Source organism: Rhea pennata, chromosome 1 (assembly GCF_028389875.1).
Source record: "Rhea pennata isolate bPtePen1 chromosome 1, bPtePen1.pri, whole genome shotgun sequence".
Taxonomy (NCBI): domain Eukaryota; kingdom Metazoa; phylum Chordata; class Aves; order Rheiformes; family Rheidae; genus Rhea; species Rhea pennata.
In genome coordinates this window covers 79,956,806-79,977,149 of record NC_084663.1, presented here as the reverse complement: position 1 = coordinate 79,977,149, position 20,344 = coordinate 79,956,806, and positions in this window count along the sequence as shown.

Genomic DNA, 20,344 nt, shown 5'->3' with positions numbered 1-20,344 from the left:
TTGACAAAGTAAAACATCTGATTCAGGAGTATCTTGAATTACATCCCTTAAGGGATGGTGCTGTGGCACTTCATGTAACACTTGAACAGGATGTGGCTCTAGGGTGTCTTTGGCAGTTACAGGAAAATAGCCGACGACCTCTTGGCTGTTGGTGCCGACAGTTGGTTGGAGCAGAGCAGTGTTCTGCTGTATTTGAGAAACAGTTGTTGGCTGTTTATTGGGCTCTGCTCCACACAGAAGCCAAGACCCTGAATCACGAAGTAATAGTCCAAACGGATAGCCCTGTGATTGCTTGGGCAGTCGCACCCACCACTACACATAAAATAGGACACGCTCAGGAAGCTACCATTATTAAAATGAAGTGGTATTTGCAGGGCGAGATGCTACTGTTGCATGGGGAAAAGCGTGGGCTCTGCTCCCGATCCAAGCGTTAGTGCAGCAAGTCATTGACCAGTGCTCCGTTTGCCAGATGCTGAAGGAATGGAAAGTGTTATCTCATCCATTGGGACAGATCAAATGAGGAATCACGGGGGAGGAAATCTGGCAACTCGATTATATTAGTCCATTGAAGGAACATCGACGACAGCGATATGCCTGTGTAGCAGTAGACACCTATACTGGGCTGGCTGTCATTATTCCTAGGCGCTATAGTAATGCTCTTCGGTGCTTGAATGCCATTCAGTTGTACTATGGCACTCCTATTGAAATACACTCAGATAATGGTTCACATTTCAAAAATAAAGCAGCGCAGCAGTGGGCAGAAGAGCAGGGAATTGCGTGGACGTGGCATCTCCCTTATCATCCCCAGGGAGCTGGCTTGGTAGAATGGATAAACGGACTGCTAAAGGAACAGCTCCGGAGATTGGGAGGAGGCTCTTTTCAGGGCTGGGTAGACCACCTTCCAGAGGCTGCTTGTATCTTAAACACCAGAATTGTTGCAGGCAGCACCACACCACTGTTATTAATGAAACAAGGCCGGATATGGGCTATACGCACAGCAACGAACGTAATATCTGTGAAGCAGGGCACACAGTTCCAAGCCACCAGTGGGCAAGGTGGATATATTGTCCACAACACACAGGACTGGAGTATCAGTAGCGGGGAAGTAACATGGTTACGCACCGACGTTCATCTGTATGTGAACAATGCTCAACCTGCATGCATGTGGGTGCTGCAACTAAGTTCAACATTACTTAGTAAGGGTATCATGCTGTTGAACCCCATACAAACAAACCTGAAATTGCCTCTGTTGTTTGGGCACCCAATCTCGGTACCACCTGCTCCATGGGTTAATGTGTATTATGGCCACAGCCTAACACCAAGTCCGCCACCATCAACTTGGTTTGCAGGAGCTCGTGTCTGGTTCCAACCCCCTTTATAGCAGGTACCACTTCCGGCGGAAATACTTGCAGCTGATGATTCGCACGCGGTAACCATTGTCATTCAGGGTGAGCAACAGTGGAAGCGCGTACCAGCTGAGCACCTTAGGCGAAGAGAGTAGTCAGGGACAGAAGTATGTTGTCTTCCTCTCCCACCTCTTATTTTCCCAGGTATGCCTGGACCGTACCTCAGCCACAACGGAATGTCTGGGTGACTCTGGACAGTGAATTGCTTCATCTTTGCTAGTACCAGGAGTCGCAAGTGCTCGAGCATTAGCCACACTAAATAAACTTGGCTGCTGGTTAAGTAAATTTAATAACGCTACCGGTAGCACTTTAGCGAGCTTGCTGACTGATACAGCTTCCATAAGACAAGCTACATTGCAGAATCGTGCGGCCATTGATTTTCTATTGCTAGTCCATGGTCATGGCTGTCAAGATGTTCAAGGCAGGTGTTGTATGAGTTTAAGTGATCATTCGCAATCCATTCACGCAAAGATTCAAGAACTACACCACTTAACAGAGCAACTGCAAGTTAGTAATGAGTGGTGTCCTTTTGGGATGTGGACAAGGGCATGGCCTTGGCTACAGAAATTATTGCTTTTTTACTGCTTACTATTTGTAATTTTCCTTCGCCTTTCCAGCTGTATCCCTTGTATGCTATCGTTATTACATTCTATTACGGACTCCTTTTTACAACACCACGTTGTTCGTGTGGTGGAGTAGAGATGTGTTCCAACAACAGCCCACGCAGTGGCATGTATCAGTACTACGTGCTACTTGATGGGAATGGTCCGTGTTGCAACTTTTGTATCTGTACCACCTGCTACTTGGTGAGAATAGTCTAGTGCTATAACTTTTTAGTGCCTACAACAATACCGCTGTGTTAAGAGGGATACAAATAAGTAACTAACAAGGTCTTGGAACTCTGTGAGAAAGAACAGCGGTTGGACACATATAGATTCTGTGGCTGGGAGCCACAGAATCACCATGAGAAGCAGTCCACATGAAGGTCAGAAGCTGAAGAGCAGTGAAATAGCGAGCCCCAAAGCCAAATGTGGCCCCCGAAATAAGTCTGCACGCGTGCGCAGTATTATAGCCCGGTTATGGAACCGAGGCATAGTTGGGCTAGACTCCCTGCACTTGTTGGCCCCATGTGCCGGGACTCCCGCCTACTGCAAGTAATCATAAATGCCGGAGTTTTCCGAAGGAGGGAGAGGCTGCTACACAGCAGAGGACCACGTTGCCTCCTTGGGGACGCCCGAAAAGATTGTGCCTGCCGACTCTCTCTCTCACCATGCAGACGATCGGGACAAGCATTGGAGTGGTCCTTCTCGAGATTACCATCGTGTCGGTCTGTTTGTAAGTATCTACTAATAAACTGCTTGCTACTGAAGAGTGTTTGTGTGTGTGTGTGTGAGAGAGTTTGTGCTGGCTTGCCAAACCAGATGTTTGGCCCCCGGGAATCTAACTAGAACATACACTTTAGAAGACACCTAAAGCTAAGCTATTGTATGTTCAATTGATTAAAATTTTGGGTGCCTGGTGTTTTAGACTCAGTTTGAAAAATGATAATTGAGACTGGTTTTCAGAGAGATCTAGGCATCTTGCCCTGACCGTCAGTATCTTTTACCACGTTTAAGGTGAGAATCTGGAATCAGCCACTTTGAACATATTAACAATTTTTTGGAATTTCAAACACATTCTTAAAAAATCTTTAGATGAATTTGCTATACAGTGAAGTTCACGTGTGTGCTTTTTTAATAATATCTTCTGATATCATGCCATTTCTATTATCACAGACCAGACAATACAAAAGAAAAGGGAAATACGGCTGTGGTAATGGTTCTGCACCTGTAATAAACCCCGGAGAGACTACCCTGTATTCCACAGATCACTTATGATCATATTAATGAACAAGAAGGCAAAAAGCATGTGTCTTTCTATGTAGAAGAACCTATGTTTAGGTTAGCAATTTTTCTTAGAAATGATGTTAAAGGGAACTGATCTGATAAGGAGAATTTCCATGTAGTAATAGTTTTAGTAAAACTATTCAGTAAGTAAGATGCCTGAAAACAAGGACAAAACATGACAAAAGCAAACACAATAAAGGAAAACTTTTAGATACATGTGTTGTGAACATCAAAAAGAGGGTTCTTATTGTTTACTACAATGTAACACTATATCAAAAAACTGTAATTGAACTAATTTTAGCTTTCTGAGTTACGTTAGAGCCGGCCAGAAAGCTCACTTAGACCTATCCCACCTTTAAACTTACTGTATCTCATATAGAGCCTGAAGGAAGGAATTTCTTCACTTCTTACTTGTTTACATCACCTTCTTAAGCAATATGCAAATCAATTGTGATAGAACAACATAAATATTTTATGCACAGGCTAACCAGGAAGTTTTGGTGAGTGTTAATTTCCTTTTCTTTCTTCATTAGGATGTGTGTTACTGTTAGTAATTGTTGTATTTCAACCTGGAAACTGGCTGAATTTCGTTGCTGAGCTCAGATATTGCTATGTTTGTAAAATTCTTTTTTTAAATGAAGTTTGTGCTGAATATGTAGGTCTTCTAGATCTTTAGGTCAAGGAAAGACTGTTTCATCATATTCTAGAAATTGAGTTCCCTACCTAGAGGCATGTAAAGCCTTGCCAAGTTAATTGAGGTATCTGAAGATGCTGACTCTAGTCAGGGATATTATGCTCTCTTGTTTAATGTTTTAACTTTTACTGTCACCTGTCCCTGATAAACCTGAACACCATCTCTGTATAAAATAAGGCTCTTGCACAGCATTGAGGCTGATGCATGATTTCAGCCTGAGGAGGGTGAGCGTGTGTGTGTGTGTGTGTGGCTGTGGGTAGTCTTGTGACATGATGATTTCTTTAGAAAATATTTTTTAAATATTCTTGTTTCCGAAGGGAATGTGCTGTGTCTGTTGTGTGCATTATAAGCAGTGGTAGTTTCACCGGCTTGTTCTGACTTTACAGATTTTCTAGGTTGTATTGTCAAAGTAATCTATGATGTTTGTGCTAGAGCAGTCAATCTGAAGTATTTAGCATGGAGCTGCGAGATGTCTGTAAGGGGTAATAGCTCCTGGCTCCCACTGGAATTCAGGAAGACTTCAGGTTGCTGTTTTGTACAAGTGTTCAATGTGAGTCTTTTTCTGTGGGAAGAAGAGGTTCATTCTTATACTAACAGAGGTTTTCATTCCCCCTCCTGTTCTTTCTTATATTCTGTCTTTCCTCCTGTGTTTAGATCAGAGTGCTTTTCAGCAACGACAGTGGGTTCTTTTTGTTGTTGTTGTTGCTTCATGTTTCCAGTACTTTAACAGGGCCCTGGGAAAGAAGAGGAAAAGCATGATTTATAAATAAAGTTGCCATTTTAAAGACTTGCATCTCAAGAGTGCTGTGTTCACAGTTAATTCTCAACACCCTTGTCTGGTAGAGCTATGCAGTGGCCTTTGCTGACCATCTAATTGCAGATTTTTGCGGAAGGTATCTTCATATTGTGGCATCAGTTGAAGAGTGATAGAGAGAAGAAGACAGTGTTGTATAAGTAAATTAAATACTGTTTAATAATACTGTTAGTCCTCAACTTCTTTAGCTTCTCTGCTATCCATGCTCATTCATCTGCCAGCACATATTTATTCATTTAAGCTGTATTCCTTAAATGTTCATAGTTTGTCCAAATGAAGTGCTGTGCCTCAGATGAAAGGGACTGAAAAGACTAGCATGTATTTTTATTTGCTTATTTTTTCCTCCTGACAGCCTGGCAACAGAGGAAAAATGAAGGCATTTTCCTTCTTTCATTTTTCTGAAAATGCCTTTCTGTTGTGTTTTTATTTTTCTAGTTCGTATGTTTTAGTCTTCTGAGACACAACCATACATATTATTCCCCTTTCAGCTTGTTTTAATTTTTTTATCTATTTTTTTCCTTAGCCCATGTCAGGGTAAGTTACACTTCATTTGACATTTTTCTGATTTATTTCTTCTGTTGCAAAGCTGCCAGGAATGTACCTGCCTAACTCAATTGCTCAAATGACTGAACATTCTTGGCACCTCTCAAAAGCTTAAACTTGCCTTCTCTTAACAAATTTCTCTTTACCAGAACCGATGAGCTTCTATTTTTTGAAAATGGAAGCATCAGGCTGCAAGCCTTTAGATGGGGTTGATTTTTTTTCCCCTCTCTTAAAAAGCTAAGAGTTGCCATTTTAAAGACATGTATCTCAAGAGTGCTGCATTCACAGTAAATTCTCAACACCCTTGTCTGGTAGAGCTATGCAGTGGCCTTTGCTGACCATGTAATTGCAGATTTTTGCGGAAGGTATCTTCATATTGTGGCATCAGGAAGACTTAAGCTCTCCTGGGAGAAGTGCCAGCACTTATCACCCACTCTAGCTGGGTGTAGCTGCTGCTAACAAGCTGTCTAGGTTGCCTCTGAATAGAGGGAATTGAGGCTTTTGATCCAGATAGCCCTTGCTTAGGGTGGATAAGTACCCTGTGAGTCAGTAGTAGGGAGAGGTCTATATAACAGCCAGGCCTGGAGCGCAGCAAACAGATGCAGCAGTTTGTGCAGGAGGAACGCAATTAGGTGCAACAGGACATCTTTCTTTTTTCCAGCACTAATAGTGCCCACTTTCATGAACATGGTTATAACTCGCTGCAAAGCATATTTGCCTGTAGCTGTTGGAATTGCTGCATCAGCTGTGTCAGAAGCTTCAACCCAGACAGACCCTCTTACAGCAGATGCTGCCCTACAGGTCTCAGGCTGCCGGGAATGCTTGGAGCCTCTCCAGAAGGCCTGGACTGATGGTCCACCCTCCTGCAAGAGGTGTGCTGTTGTTGGCAATTTGTTTCATCAAGTCAAGGAGTTGCAGGACGAAGTTAGTAGATTGCGAAGCATCTGAAAAAGTAAGCAGGAGATAGACAGGGCATTCTTAGAAACCATACTGCTTTGAGAGTCCCAGTCCCCTGCAGCAGGGGAGTTGCTGGAAGGCTCTGTGCAGAGTGAAATCGTACAGCATTGCACTGTAGAAGAAGGCTGGAAACTAGTTGCTTCTTGTAGAAGAAGAAAGGACCCTAATCCTACTGTAGTCTTGGACTTACAGTTGAAGAACAGGTTTAGTACACTCCAGGATGAGGAGGACCTGGACCTGACTTCAAGGAAACAACTGGGCTGTCAGATTTGACATGTCTTGACAGGGTCCGGAAAGCAAGGCATACTTGACTTGTATGCCTTGCATGACCACTTGGAAGAGGCGACGAGTGGTTATAGTGGGTGATTCCATTGATTCCATGCTGCGGGGGACAGAAGCGCCTATCTGCCAACCTGACCCCTCCAGAGAGGTTTGCTGCCTGCCGGGAGCAAGGATATAAGATGGACTGAAAGGCTGCCAAGGCTTGTCTGCTCATCAGACTACTACCCTCTCCTGCTCTTTCATGTGGGTGCTACTGATACAGAGAGCAAGCTGGAAGCAATCAAGCAAGACTTCAAGGCTTTGGGCATGGTGGTCAAGGGTCTGGGAGCTCAGGTGGTCTTCTCATCAGTCCTGCCAATTAGGGGGAGGCATGAGAGGAGGAGTAGGAAAATTTTCCAAATTAACAACTAGCTGCACCGCTCATCTTGGAAACAGGATTTTGGATTCTGTGACCATGGAACATGGTTTGAAGATCAGCAACTAGTGGGGAGAGATGGGATTCACCTCAACAAGCAGAGCATGTGTCTTTGCCAACAGGTTGGCCAGCCTGGTAAAGAGGGCTTTAAACTAGATAGGAAGGGGGAAGGGGAGAGTCATAGAGAGAGGGTAGTCAATAAAACACAACTCAGGTTGGGAGGCCTCCAATGGGTGCATGTAGGTGGGGATGTGCATTTGGGACATGGCTATGGGGGACCCCCCTACACCCTTCCTGGGAAACCTGCATGCACAACTACCTCTCTGAAATGCCTGTACACCAATGCACGCAGCATGGAGAATAAACAGGAGGAACTGGAGGTCTGTGCGGTCACAGGGCCATGATCTCATTGCAATCACAGAGACATGGTGCGATAGCTCACATGACTGGAATGCTGTCATGGATGGCTATGTACTTTTTAGGAAAGGCAAACCAGGATGGTGAGGTGGTGGAGTTGCTCTTTATGTGAGAGAGCAACTGGAATGCATCGAGCTCTGCCTAGAGGTGGAGGAGGAGGCAGTGAAGAGCTGATAGGTAAAGATCAGAGGGCAAGCTAACCTGGGGGATACTGGGTGTCCGCTTGTATCCGTACTGTGTGATACTTGGTGGGAGTGGTCTGTGTTGTAACTTTTGTATCCATACTACCTGATACTTGGAGAGAATGCTCCCTGTTGTAACTTTTTGGTGTCTAGAACAATAACTCTGTGTTAAGTGGAATTCCATTAAGTAACTAACAAGGTCTTGGAAATCTGTGAGAAAGAACAGCAGCTGGTCACATACAGAGAAGCAGTCCACATGAAGGTCAGAAGCTGAAGAGTAGTGAAATAGCGACCCCCAAAGTCAATGTGGCCCCCGAAATAAGTCTGCATGCATGTCAGTATCATAGCCTGGTTATGGAACCGGGGCAGAGTAGGGCTAGACTCCTTGCACTTGTTGGCCCCATGTGCTGGGACTCCTGCCTACTGCAAGTAATCATAAATATCAGCATTTTTGTGAAGGAGAGGGAAGCTGCTACACAACAGAGGACCACGTTAACTCCTTGAGGACGCCCGAAAAGATTGTGCCTGCCGACTCTCTCTCACCATGCAGATGATCGAGACAAGCATTGGGGTGGTCCTTCTCGAGATTACCATCGTGTTGGTCTGTTTGTAAATATTTACTAATAAACTGCTTGCTACTGAAGAGTGTTTGTGTGTGTGTGTGTGTGTGTGTGTGTGTTTGTGCTGGCTTGCCAAACCGGATGTTTGGCTCCCGGGAATCCAACTGGAACACTACTACAGGCCACCTGATCAGGAAGAGGAAGTTGATGAGGCCTTCCATAGACAGCTGGAAGTAACCCCACAATCACAGGCCCTGGTTCTCATGGGAGACTTCAACTACCCTGACATCTGCTGGAGGGACTATCTATGCAGCAAGGCACAAACAGTTCAGGAGGCTCCTGCAATTCATCGATGATAACTGCTTGACACAAATGGTGGAGGAGCCTATGAGGAAGGCTGTCCTGCTGGACCTTGTCCTAACCAACAAACAAGTACTGCTTGGAGATGTGAAGGTTGGGAGCAGCCTTCACTGCAGTGATGACGAGGTGGTGGAGTTCAGGATTCTGCAGGAAAGAAGTAAGGCAACAAGCAGGACTGCAACCTTGGACCTCAGGAGAGCAGACTTTGGGCTCTTCAGAGACCTACTTGGAGGAATATCATGGGTTAAGGCTTTAGAAGGAAGGGGAGTCCAGGAGAGCGGGCTAGTATTCAAGCATCACTTCCTCCAAGCTCAAGAGCGGTGTATCCCTATGAGTAAGAAGTCCAGCAAAGGGGGCAGGAGACCTGCATGGGTGAGCAAGGAGCTCCTGGCCATGTTCAGACAGAAGAAGAAAGTACACAGACTGTGGAAGAGGGGCCAGGCTACTTGGGAGAATTATAGGAATGCAGTCAGAGTATGTAGAGATGCGATGAGAAAGGCTAAGGCCCATTTGGAATTGAGTTTGGCATGGAATGTTAAGGACAACAGGAAGGGATTCTTCAAATACATCAGTAGGAAGAGGAAGACTAGGGAAAATGTGGGCCCACTACTGAATGGAGCGGGGGCCCTGGTGACAAGGGATACAGAGAAGGCAGAGTTACTGAATGCCTTCTTTGCTTCAGTCTTCACTGCTAAGGGCAGCCCTCAAGAATCCTGGAGCCTGGATGTAGGGGAGAAAGTCTGGAGAAAGGAAGAGTTTCCTTTGGTTCTTGAGGAGGATAGGATTAGAGACCTTCTGGGCAGGCCTGACATCCACAAATCCACGGGCCCAGATGGGATGCACCCACGGGTACTGAGGGAGCTGGCGGATGTTGTTGCCAGGCTGCTCTCCATCATCTTTGAAAAGTCCTGGAGAACTGGAGAGGTGCCTGAGGACTCGACGAAAGCCACTGTCACTCCAGTCTTCAAAAAGGACAAGAAGGAGGACCCAGGCAATTATAGGCCAGTCCACCTCACCTCCATCCCTGGAAAGGTGATGGAACAGCTCGTTCTGGATGTCATCTCCAGGCATGTGGAGGAAAAGAAGGAGATCAAGATTAGTCAGCATAGATTCACCAAGAGGAAATCCTGCTTAACCAACCTGGTAGCCTTTTATGATAGAATGACTGGCTGGGTAGCTGAGGGGAGAGCAATGGATGTTGTATGCCTTGACTTGAGCAAGGTTTTTGACACTGTCTCCCATAACATCCTCCTAGATAAGCTCAGGAAGTGTGAGTTAGATGAGTGGACAGTGAGGTGGATTGAGAACTGGCTGAAAGGCAGAGCTCAGAGGATTGTCATCAGTGGCGTGGCATCCCCCAGGGCTCAGTACTGGGTCGCATCCTGTTCAACTTATTCATCAGTGACCTGGATGAGGGGGTCAGAGTGCACTCTCAGCAAGTTTGCTGATGATACCAAGGTGGGAGGAGTGGCTGATACACCTGAGGGCTGTGCTGGCATTCAGAGAGACACAGGCTGGGCGGAGAGGAACCTCCTGAGGTTCAACAAGGGCAAGTGCAGAGTCCTGCAGCTAGGGAAAAATAACCCTAGGCACCAGCACAAGCTGGGGGCTGACCTTCTGGAAAGCAGCTCTGCAGAGAAGGACCTGGGAGTGCTGGTGGATGACAAGTTGACCATAAGCCAGCAATGTGCCCATAAGTCAGTGTGACCAAGAAGGCCAACAGTTTCCTGAGTGCATTAGGAAGAGTGTTTCCAGCAGATCGAGGGAGGTCATTTTCCTCCCCTTCCCCTTCCCAGCATGCACACACACACACATGCTCAGCCCTGGTGAGGCTACACCTGGAGTACTGTGTCCAGTTCTGGGCCCCTCAGTACAAGAGAAACCTACAACCTCAACCGTCCTATGAGTCTGTGATTTCCCCTCACATTTAAAGCAAGAATGTATAAAAATAGTTATTCAACTAGAGGAGGAAAGATCTTTAATTTGGATGACCCTCAAAATACCTTTGTAAGTCCTCTCTCATATGTATGCATAATAGTGTCAATGTTGATTTATTTTCTCTTTAATGTTAGTTTGGATGCTCACATTCCAGAATTGACCCAGGCTACAAGTTGATTGGTTGTTCCTAGAAACTTGTTGCTTTTCCATGGGGAAAAGAGCTGCTTTTCCTCTGTGGTGTTAATGAATTACAATCTACAGTGCATATAAAGAAGCAAATATTTTAAATAAAGTGAATTCATAAAGATTCCAGTGCTGATAAGTTGAGTGAAAGGTGAGAAAAAACATGTAGCTATAACTAAAGAAATCAAGCACCAAAGCTTTTGAGGGTCTGCATAACAGTCAATAAGGCAGAAAAGAGTAAATAGAAAGATATGCTCCAAATTAGCAGGAGAAAGTAGCCAGGTACCTTGCTTCTGAAAAACTTCATACTCTTAAGAAGGTGAAGTTAGCAAATGCCAGTGGTTTTACAGTGAGAACCTATGTACACCATAGAGCTGTTTAATGTCTAAATTTGGCAGTTCAGGACTTGTGGGTATATTGCTGTTTGCTTGTGGGTAAAAATTGTGGGAACATGCTTGTGTGCTTCTACTAGAAAATTTTCAGTTGTTGCCACTTGGCTGTCCTGAGCAGGAACTTTATATGAATTCTGTATTTTTCTTCTTCCATGACTAAGTGGGGATACTAGAGCTAAGGAAGAGAGTAGTGTAAGGGGAGATGGAATCTGGGAGGAAGAGTTCAGCTGTCTGTGCCAAACACACTTTTACTTTTGACTAAATCTGGCAGCTTTTGAGGTTTTAAAATTTTTGTTCTGTGTTTCTTAAACTCCCTGTTCTGCCTAATTTAGGAGCAGAGTTTTAATCACTAATCACTGAATTATGTGAAACAGAGACTTTAAACAAGTGGAGACCTTGAGGGTATGCACAATCTGAGAAAAGGTATTGGGGGCTCTCAAACTTTTTCTGATTGAAATATCAGTAAAATTGATTTTAGAGATTGCTCATGTGAAAATGTTTTCTGGGGAAAACAAAGACAGTCCCTTCACATGAAGTTTTATTTAGTTGCTAATGTTCCAGTTGTAATGTAAGACTGGGTCCAGTTAAGTAGAAAAGGGAAACCTATTCTTTTCATGGTAACCAGCTTTTTTATTGCAGACTTAATCATGAGGTTGACATAGGATAGGCACGTAGTAAATGACACATTTATGCTAAAGAGTTAAAAATGAACAGAAGTCCTGTCAGTCAGTCCTGTCATAAACAAGGAGTGTAGTAATTAGGAATGACAGCTTTCTGAAGAAGAGAAGATGTTTTTTGCATAAAACATAGTGAATGCTCAGTGGGGAAAACAAGTGGTGAACTATGATTTAATCCAGAGTGTAAAGCTACTTTTTAGCTGCAAAAACTTCTTCTTTCTGATGGAAGTGACAAAATATTGCTGTGGAGGATCAAGGCATCATGATAAAATTGATTTTTTTTTAACTGTTTCTACTTAAATGGAGGAGTAGGTGCTAGTAAATATAACTTTCATCTTGAGTGTCTGGCTTACCATGGCTTGAACAGCCTGTCTTTTACATTATGTGTCAGCTGGAAAGGCTGAAAAGATTCCAGACCTAGAAGTAAAACAAATTTTGTTTTATATAAAGTACACGTATATATACATATATGCAGCCTTGACTATTGCTTAAAATGGGAGAGAAAATATTTGTGCAGGTTTCTCTTACTTTTTGATTTTGTTCCCTTTTTGGATACCCAGGTACCACTCTCCCAATGATTTCGTTAATTGATGTCTCTTTATTTGTCATGCTGCCTGCAGCCTCATGGAAGATGCTCTATAAATAAGTGTGATATAGCAGGGATGCATGATATTCTTTGATTATCCCAACCAGCAATATGTGGGAAACTTTGCTTTGCACTTCTGTGCTTTGGAAATGCTTCCCTGCCCCCGCATCATGACGAAGTACCAGAGATAAGTGCGGTGATGAAAAATGCAGCCTGTCAGCTTCCCTATAGCTGTACACAAGATATTTTTGCACCTTTCTGTCAATTTACTCCTATCAAGTATAAAAGTACTTAGCATTTTTGTGTATATATAAAAAAAGAAAATAAAAGGCTAAGAGATTTTGTATATGTGGTAAAAACTGACACATTCCAGTGCTCTTTGCACTTTTGGAAGTAAAGGTTCAAATATTTTTCAGAGAAAGATGGCAAGGCTGTAGGTAATCCTCTTATATAAAGTGACCTGGCTTGCTATTAAGCTATGAATCTTCACACTTAGTTTTGAATTCCTACCTGACCCATCCAGCTCTGGCTATGCTTCTCTTTCCACTGGTCTTATGAGTGTTACGTCTGATAACTGAAATTAATGTACTTTGTGCTCTTGGAGCTGGAATGATGGCTTATTGGCCTGATGCCAATGTTGCACTAAGCCACAATATGGCCTAGTGACACTTCAACAGTTTTCCTGTTCTTGTTGCACCAATAAGGTGGGGAATTTCTTCACTGTGAGAGTGATGGAGCACTGGAACAGGTTGCCCAGAGAGGTTGTGGAGTCTCCTTCTCTGGAGATCTTCAAGGCCTGCCTGGATGCAACCCTGTCTAACATGCTCTAGGTGACCCTGCTGAGCAGGGAGTTTGGACTAGATGATCTCCAGAGGTCCCTTCCAACCTTACTCATTCTGTGATTCTATGATTCTATGACTGTTTGTGCTGAGTAGCTTGATTTTAGGGGTGTGCACATCTGAGGCATTCTAAAGATATGTGATTTTCATTGTCAAGCTTCTTCCTGTTAAATCTCATCTGCATAATATCTGACAGCCTGGAGGTAAAAAGAATTAGTAGTTGCTCTGAAGATTGCCCGTGTTCCCCATTAATCAAGATACTGCACTGCATGTCTGCCAGTTAAAGGAAGTCAGAACTCTAGTATTTTTCATGACTCTTGTGCGAAGGGGGAAGAAAAAAAAAAGGAAATCAGCTGCTTGTCATTTACTTAACCTTGCTTGGGCTAAATTTAATCAGTAGAAAACATCTGGAAATGATTCCCCTTCCATTTGGAGTGTCCAGTAATCTGGTACGTACAACCAGTGCACTTTTAACATTAGAATACTTGTCTAAACAAGCTTTTGCAATATTGTTTTTTAGGAAGAATAGAGGAAGCAACTGTAGTTTCCTAATAAGCAAAGATTTATGATGTTCCCTATAGGTTGCTTTGTTCATCTTTTTTTTTTTTTTTTTTTTTTTTTTTTTTGTTTCTGTTCTTTTTTGTGCAGCTGCTGTATGAAATCCATTGAGTTAATAAATTTTCAAATGAGTAAGACCACTTATCTGTATTGTTAGACTTGGGCCAAATTCTGAACTTTTCAATGTTGCTTGAGTACAACTGATAAAACAATTTGCTCTTGTTGCTTTACTTGGTAGAATGCATCATTTAATTATGAACAAACTTTGAAGACTTAAAAAGCTCCTGACTATGATTTATTACTTGCTTAGGTTAAAATAATTGAAGGTTTTCTTGCAGAATAAGGGTGTTGGAGTTTTATAGTGAAAGTGTTTGATGACTGCTTTACAATTGATCTTTCTATTAAATAAAACTAAAATAATCACTGAACTGGATAGCAATACCAGAGAAAAAGTATATGTTTTTTTATAAACCACTCAGTGGGAGATACATGGAAAAATAATTTAAGCATTTAAGCAATGCCTTCTGTGGATAATTCATCCCTCCCTCTACAAGGGAAGTTGGCAAAAATAGAATGCTCATTTTTAATGTAAATCCTGTTCACCTGCAGACCATTTATATTTAAATATATATATGTAATATTTAAATATGTAAATATATATATTTTTTGGAAATGAGAAGCTGATAAACCTGTCTTTAGGAAAGTCTCATCCTCCTAACTCTTCTCCTGCAAAGAAATTTGCAGAGAATACTCCAGCTGACTTAGGCAGTGATTTCTGGAAATTCCTCTGGGGTTAGGACCCCAGGCAGGGAAAAAGGGTAAGGAATTACCTTACACATTCCTCTCTGCTCTGTCCCTTCTATTTGGGAGTTCTCTTGCTTTTCCTTCCATGCTGACGTAGGTAGGCTCCTATATGGCACCCTCCTGTATTATGAAAAAAAGACAGATGTGACCAGTTACTGCCATCCAAAACAGCAGAAAAGTACTCAGCTTGGAAATATAAAAGCATAGGCTTTTTGGTTTCTCTGCATTATCTTTGTACTCATTATTAGTTATCTACTAGCAGTGCCTATCCAGGCTTCATCGAGGTAACTTTCATCTCTTTTATTCTCCCTATGGTCTGTAGTCCGTGTGGTCTCACCAACACGAGAATTGTGTATAGCTGACATTGACTCAGAAACCCCTTTGTAAGGGAAGAGTAATTTTCCATCTTGAATAAGGTGAGTTATGGGAAGAGCACCTGTAATACAACTCTGATAACTAATTCCAGGAATTCTGGCTTGCATACAGCCTGGTTCTGAGTCTGCCTCATGGGCACACAAACTGCGACCTTGTTCTGATCCTTTGGATCCACTTATGTTCCTTCATTATATTGACTCCTCAGAACTTGATTCCATTAAAAAAAAAAAATCCTAAGCAGTATAATGCCAGTATTTGTTGCTATGGCTTTTTCCCTCCCTGCTTTTTAATAGGGTGAATCAGACCGTGGCAATGGGATACTCTAGACCTGGTTGTACTAACTCAATAAAATTCCATTTCAGGTCAGGTTGACCTAAATCTATCCTAGATTAGTTTGTGCTGAGTGAGCCATCATGAAGCAAAAGCATGCCGGCAGCCCTAGACAGAAGTCTACAAGTTTCTGCTGCTATTTATTTGAAGGGCTCAGATTGGCTGCTGTTTTTATAACCTTGAAAAAGAGAGAGCCCTAGATTTTGGTGTACTTAGGGGCCTAGCAACATAAGATTTACAAGGATGAAATTAGACAGCTTGATGAGCAGAAAGTACATGCAAAAGTGCAGGCAAACTTGCTTAGTATAATGAAATGTAACTGTTAGAAAGTATTCTTGCCTTTCTTCCTAGAGAAATAGCATCTTCAGACATTCTGAGGTTGTACTGTTCCTAATAAGATAAAATTGCATTCATAAAACAACAGGCCTATCTATATATGTTGTATGTCTTCATAATGTCTTCCCATCATCCTCAATGGAAGGAATTTATCCCTTGAGTTATATCTTTATTGTTTTCTGAGACTCTATGTCATCTGTCTCTAAAGGTTTATTGGAATAAAATTACTTTTACTCGTAGCCTCCCTTCTCAGGGCTTTGACAAGGGCCTTTACCAGTGTTGAATTTTCACAGCAGTATCAAGTGTTTGAGGCCACTGCAACAATTTCCCACTCACTGGACAAATGCACAGATCTCTACTAAAGTCTAGATAGGCAAATTCACTGACACATATTCAACTTTACGTGAACAAATTTACTGAAGAAAATTCACCAAGAATCCATGGATATCATCTCAGACTTGAAGACCCACAGCTTCAGATTGCTGGAAGTACTCTGAGAAGGTAGCACCATAAACTTGTCTTGTCTCCCTGTGCATCTGCTCTTCACCTTTGAAGATAATGTCGTTCATACTACAAATCTTTGCTCTCATCTGCTGTTAATTGATGTTATGAAAAAGCAGCAGTTTTCAGTTTCACAGATAGTTGCAAACTATCCCATTCCATTTGAATGATCATGAAGTCCTGCTCCCCTTCCACTTACAGGGCTCCAAAAATGATACATAGTGAAATACCCATTTTGTCTAGGTTTAATGGATGAAGCAGAACAACCAGCACCCTGAGCCGCTCACAAATGAGCACTCAAAAAGTCTTACCAGAAATGTTTTTGATGTAGTCTGCATCCCTGGCATTTGCCTGAGGCAAAGCTAGAAGCGGTACTATCTGCTGTATTCTAATCTAATTTTAAATTCAATAGAAACGATCTTAGAACAAAATGTCTATATCTGCCTTCAAAACCCAGCCTACCTATGGTGAAGACCTCCAGCAACCATGCTCAGAGAGAGCAGAGACTAGAACCAGGTGGGCTCTTGGCTCTGTATGCTGGACATAAGTCCAGGAATACAGTGACCATCAAAGAAAGGTCCTTTTCTACACTGAGGCAACAAAATTGTAGAATATATTGTGCTGAAAATCAAGCTGAAGTGATTCAGAGAAAATCCTTCAAGGTAGTTAAACTACCAAGTATTTGATATTTCAGGAGAAGGGAATGGTATTCCACAGCAGGCTAAAATGTTTTATGAAGAAAATATTTTTGATTAAAATGTTTGCCAGAGCTGATTTTTTTTTTATAGGTGAACTTCAGTCCTAACCATTTTTTTTCAGCTAAAAACATCTCTGCCAGTTTATTAAAAAAACAAATGTGAAAACATACAAAGAATTTTCTGGGCATGTTTTTTTGCTACTTAAAACACTTGACCCAAGGGTCATCTTGGCTCAGTTATCAGCTGTTCTTAGTATATATTATAAGGTAGAAGATGGAAGTTAGGAATATTTCGATTCTGCAGGTTAATTATTCAAGTTTCACTCAATGTCTAGTCTTTCACCCACAAGAAAACTGAAGGAAATATTCTGTGTTCTGTTCTACCTTCCAACAAATACTAGAACTAGCCATACTGTGCTGCCATGCACAAAGATGATTGTACCAGTCCCAGTTTCTGTTGTCATGACAATATGTCTGCAATCAATAGTGTGTTTTAGACAATAACTTGTACGTTTTTACTTTTATTAAAGAGAAAATCTTTGGCCAGAAATGAAAATAATACTCACTCCCTCTGTTATGGTTCAACATCTGTAGCTGTGTTTATATATAGAAAAGTCAGCTCTGATAAAACATGAGCTCAATGGCAGTAACAGCTTGATAATCTTAAGCTCTGTGTCACTTTTGCTGGAGACGAAGATGACTCTATCTCAGCCCTCAGTACTATGGCAAAGATTAACTACTTAAAGAAATGCTGATGAAATCAAACCCTTGTAATTCTTGTGGGTTAAGGAGACACTTTGTATCATGATTTGCATATTATCTACTTTCTCTAAGGACATTAACCCTGGTCAAGTTGCTCCTCAAGTTTAAGATTCATTTGGATTTCTCACTTACTGGGATTGATGTAATCAGCAACTGATTGATAATATAGTGACCCCAGTATTTAGCAGTCTTACTACTGGCAGCTATATCAGTTCTCTGGTTTTTGAGGCTTAATTGCACATTTCTTCAAGCATTTTTGTTTCATGGAGATGTGTTTTTATAGGGAGAGTGGTTTGGTAAAACCATAAGTGAATTTTTTTTACTCTCTTGTCCACAAATCTTCTCCCAGAGAGGAAGTTTGAATAGTAGGCCTGTTTGCCTGCTTACATATTTGTCCCTGTTCTCATGATTTTCAGGCAAAACTATGGCCTGATGCCAGGTGAGAATCAAGGTTGCTCTAAGCCTCAACGGCTACAGGACACATTCAAATGTATTTCCACAGTGTCATCAGTAAAGAAAAAGACTTTAAGTACCTGTTGACTGAGAGCATGTGTCAATTGCAGAGATAGGTATCTTAGCTGTAAACATTGTTGCTCACTTGTCATAAACAATTACTGATTGCTGTTACAGAAGCGTAAAGCACCAACTGTACTGGTCTTTTAAATCTAATAATTTGAGTCTGAAAATTTTGTATTAAATTCATGTTTTACTTGTAGCAGAAAAGCTCTGTAGCATCTCATTTAAAGCTAGAATAATTTAACTAGAAGCTAGAAAAATATTCTAAAGAACTCTTAATGGAAGTTCCGTGTGAGAAAGTGGGCATGTAACTTAAATAGTGAGTGTTCACCCTAAATGAGCTTCAAAGTCCATGGTTGAAGATCTTGCGGTTTAAACTTTCCAGAAAGTGTAATCCATTGGTTTACAGCATTTTTAGAAAGTTCATACTACGAGTTTTCTTTTGCATGCTTATAAGCTGCTACAATCCAAATTCTACAAATGCTCTGAGAATATCTGTTGTTCAAAACTCTTACAGTATTCAATGTATGTATACTGGCCACTTTGGATGACTTTTTATAGGTGTAACTTAGACTTGTTGCTAACAACAGATTACTACCTGACCTAAGATACCTTCATATTCAACATTTAGCAATTGAGTATTTCAAGCAGGTATGTAATTTGAAATGGAATATGAACATTCACACACAAAAAAGTTTCTTTTTTTTTTCACCTGAAATGTACAAAGTAACAACAAAAAAAAAAAAAGTTGAGAGTTAGGTAGAAATAGTTTTGATTTAATTCAGTTAATTACTAAGATTTTTTTTTCTGTATTTGTGTTGAATTTTAGGAAAAATATTGCAATTATTCCCTCTAATGATAAGATTTACTTTAATTTACAGTATATTTCCAAACAATAGAGAATAAGCAGTTTGGTAACAATGTTGTATTTCTTAATCATCAATTCAGTTGCTAGTGAATGGAAAATTGTTTTACAAGGATTCAATTGTGTGAAACAAAACTGCATTAGGCCAGCAAATAATTATGTGCTAGGTTTCACTATATTTGCAATAATTAGTATTTATGTTTTTGTGAGTCAAAACACTGACAACTATTCAGGTGATGTTTCCAATTTTACTGACACTACAATGTGTATACTTTGAACATTAACAGTCATTAAACCAGTCTGAAAACATTTTTATTTTTATTTTAATAGCCACATTAAAACTGTACTTCCTTTTTAAAATAAACATTTTTACTCTAATGGCAATTCTGAATCCCATAATGGAAAGTAACTCTATATATTTATATTATATGATATGCTACCTATGTGTAACTCTAAGAGTTTGTATATGTTAAGGGCTCTCCCTGCAGAGCTAACAAGCTGCCAAATTATGCTATTAATTGTTTCATTTTAAGTCAAGTTCTCCTCCTTCTGTAAAAAAAAAAAAGATGAAAAAGCAACAGAGAGGGATCACTTTCAAAGCTATTTTTGTCTTATATTTTCTCTGAATGTTCCTACTGTACACTATTCTCCAGTATTACTGAACTAACAATCAAGTATATGTTTTGCTTACCTTGAAAAGTCAGATGCATTAGTATTGGTGATTTGAATTTACCCATGGACATCTGATCTCTGAACCTATGCAAGCTGTAGATGACATTTCCAGCTCTGAAAACACATGTTAAAAATATCTGTGGGCAGGGTGGTCATTTCAGATAAGCAAAAGGAACTTGACTGATATTTTAGTGAAGAGAAAGATGAAATACCTGTCAAAGCTGAAATGAGTAAGAACATTTTGCTGTAGAGTATGGTGTTTTCTCTGTATCCTTTGAATGTGATTTGTCTTGATAGAATCTGTCCTAAAGGTGTCTAGCTATGGTTGTCCTCTACTTGTGGGAGCATTTGGATCTGATATATACTAGCAAAATAGCTCACTGCTGGCAATAGATGTTGGTGGTTGATTCTGTGCTGCTTCAGCTCTTAAGTATTAATGGCAAATGTGAATGACTGGCAGAAGTGGAGCTGCTCTGCAGTGTGCTGTGACTCTGCATGTTTACCTGGTCGAGGTTTTCAATGCAAGACTGTGAGTGAGGAAGCCTGCAAAGAAGGATAAACAGAGGAGAAGAGAAAGCTCCTTTCTGCAAACACTTCAGAGTTTGCACATAAGAGGAAACAAGCAACTTCACTGGCTCTGAAGAGTTTGTTTCAGGCATTTCTTGTTGATCACAAGATTGATTTCTGTCCAGAGGGGCTGAGCTGGCAATAGAGATGTGTTAAAAACAACCAATCTCGAGAGCAAATCTGTGCTAAACAATGTTTGCAGAGATGAGGTCCCTGCTACCCTCCCTGAA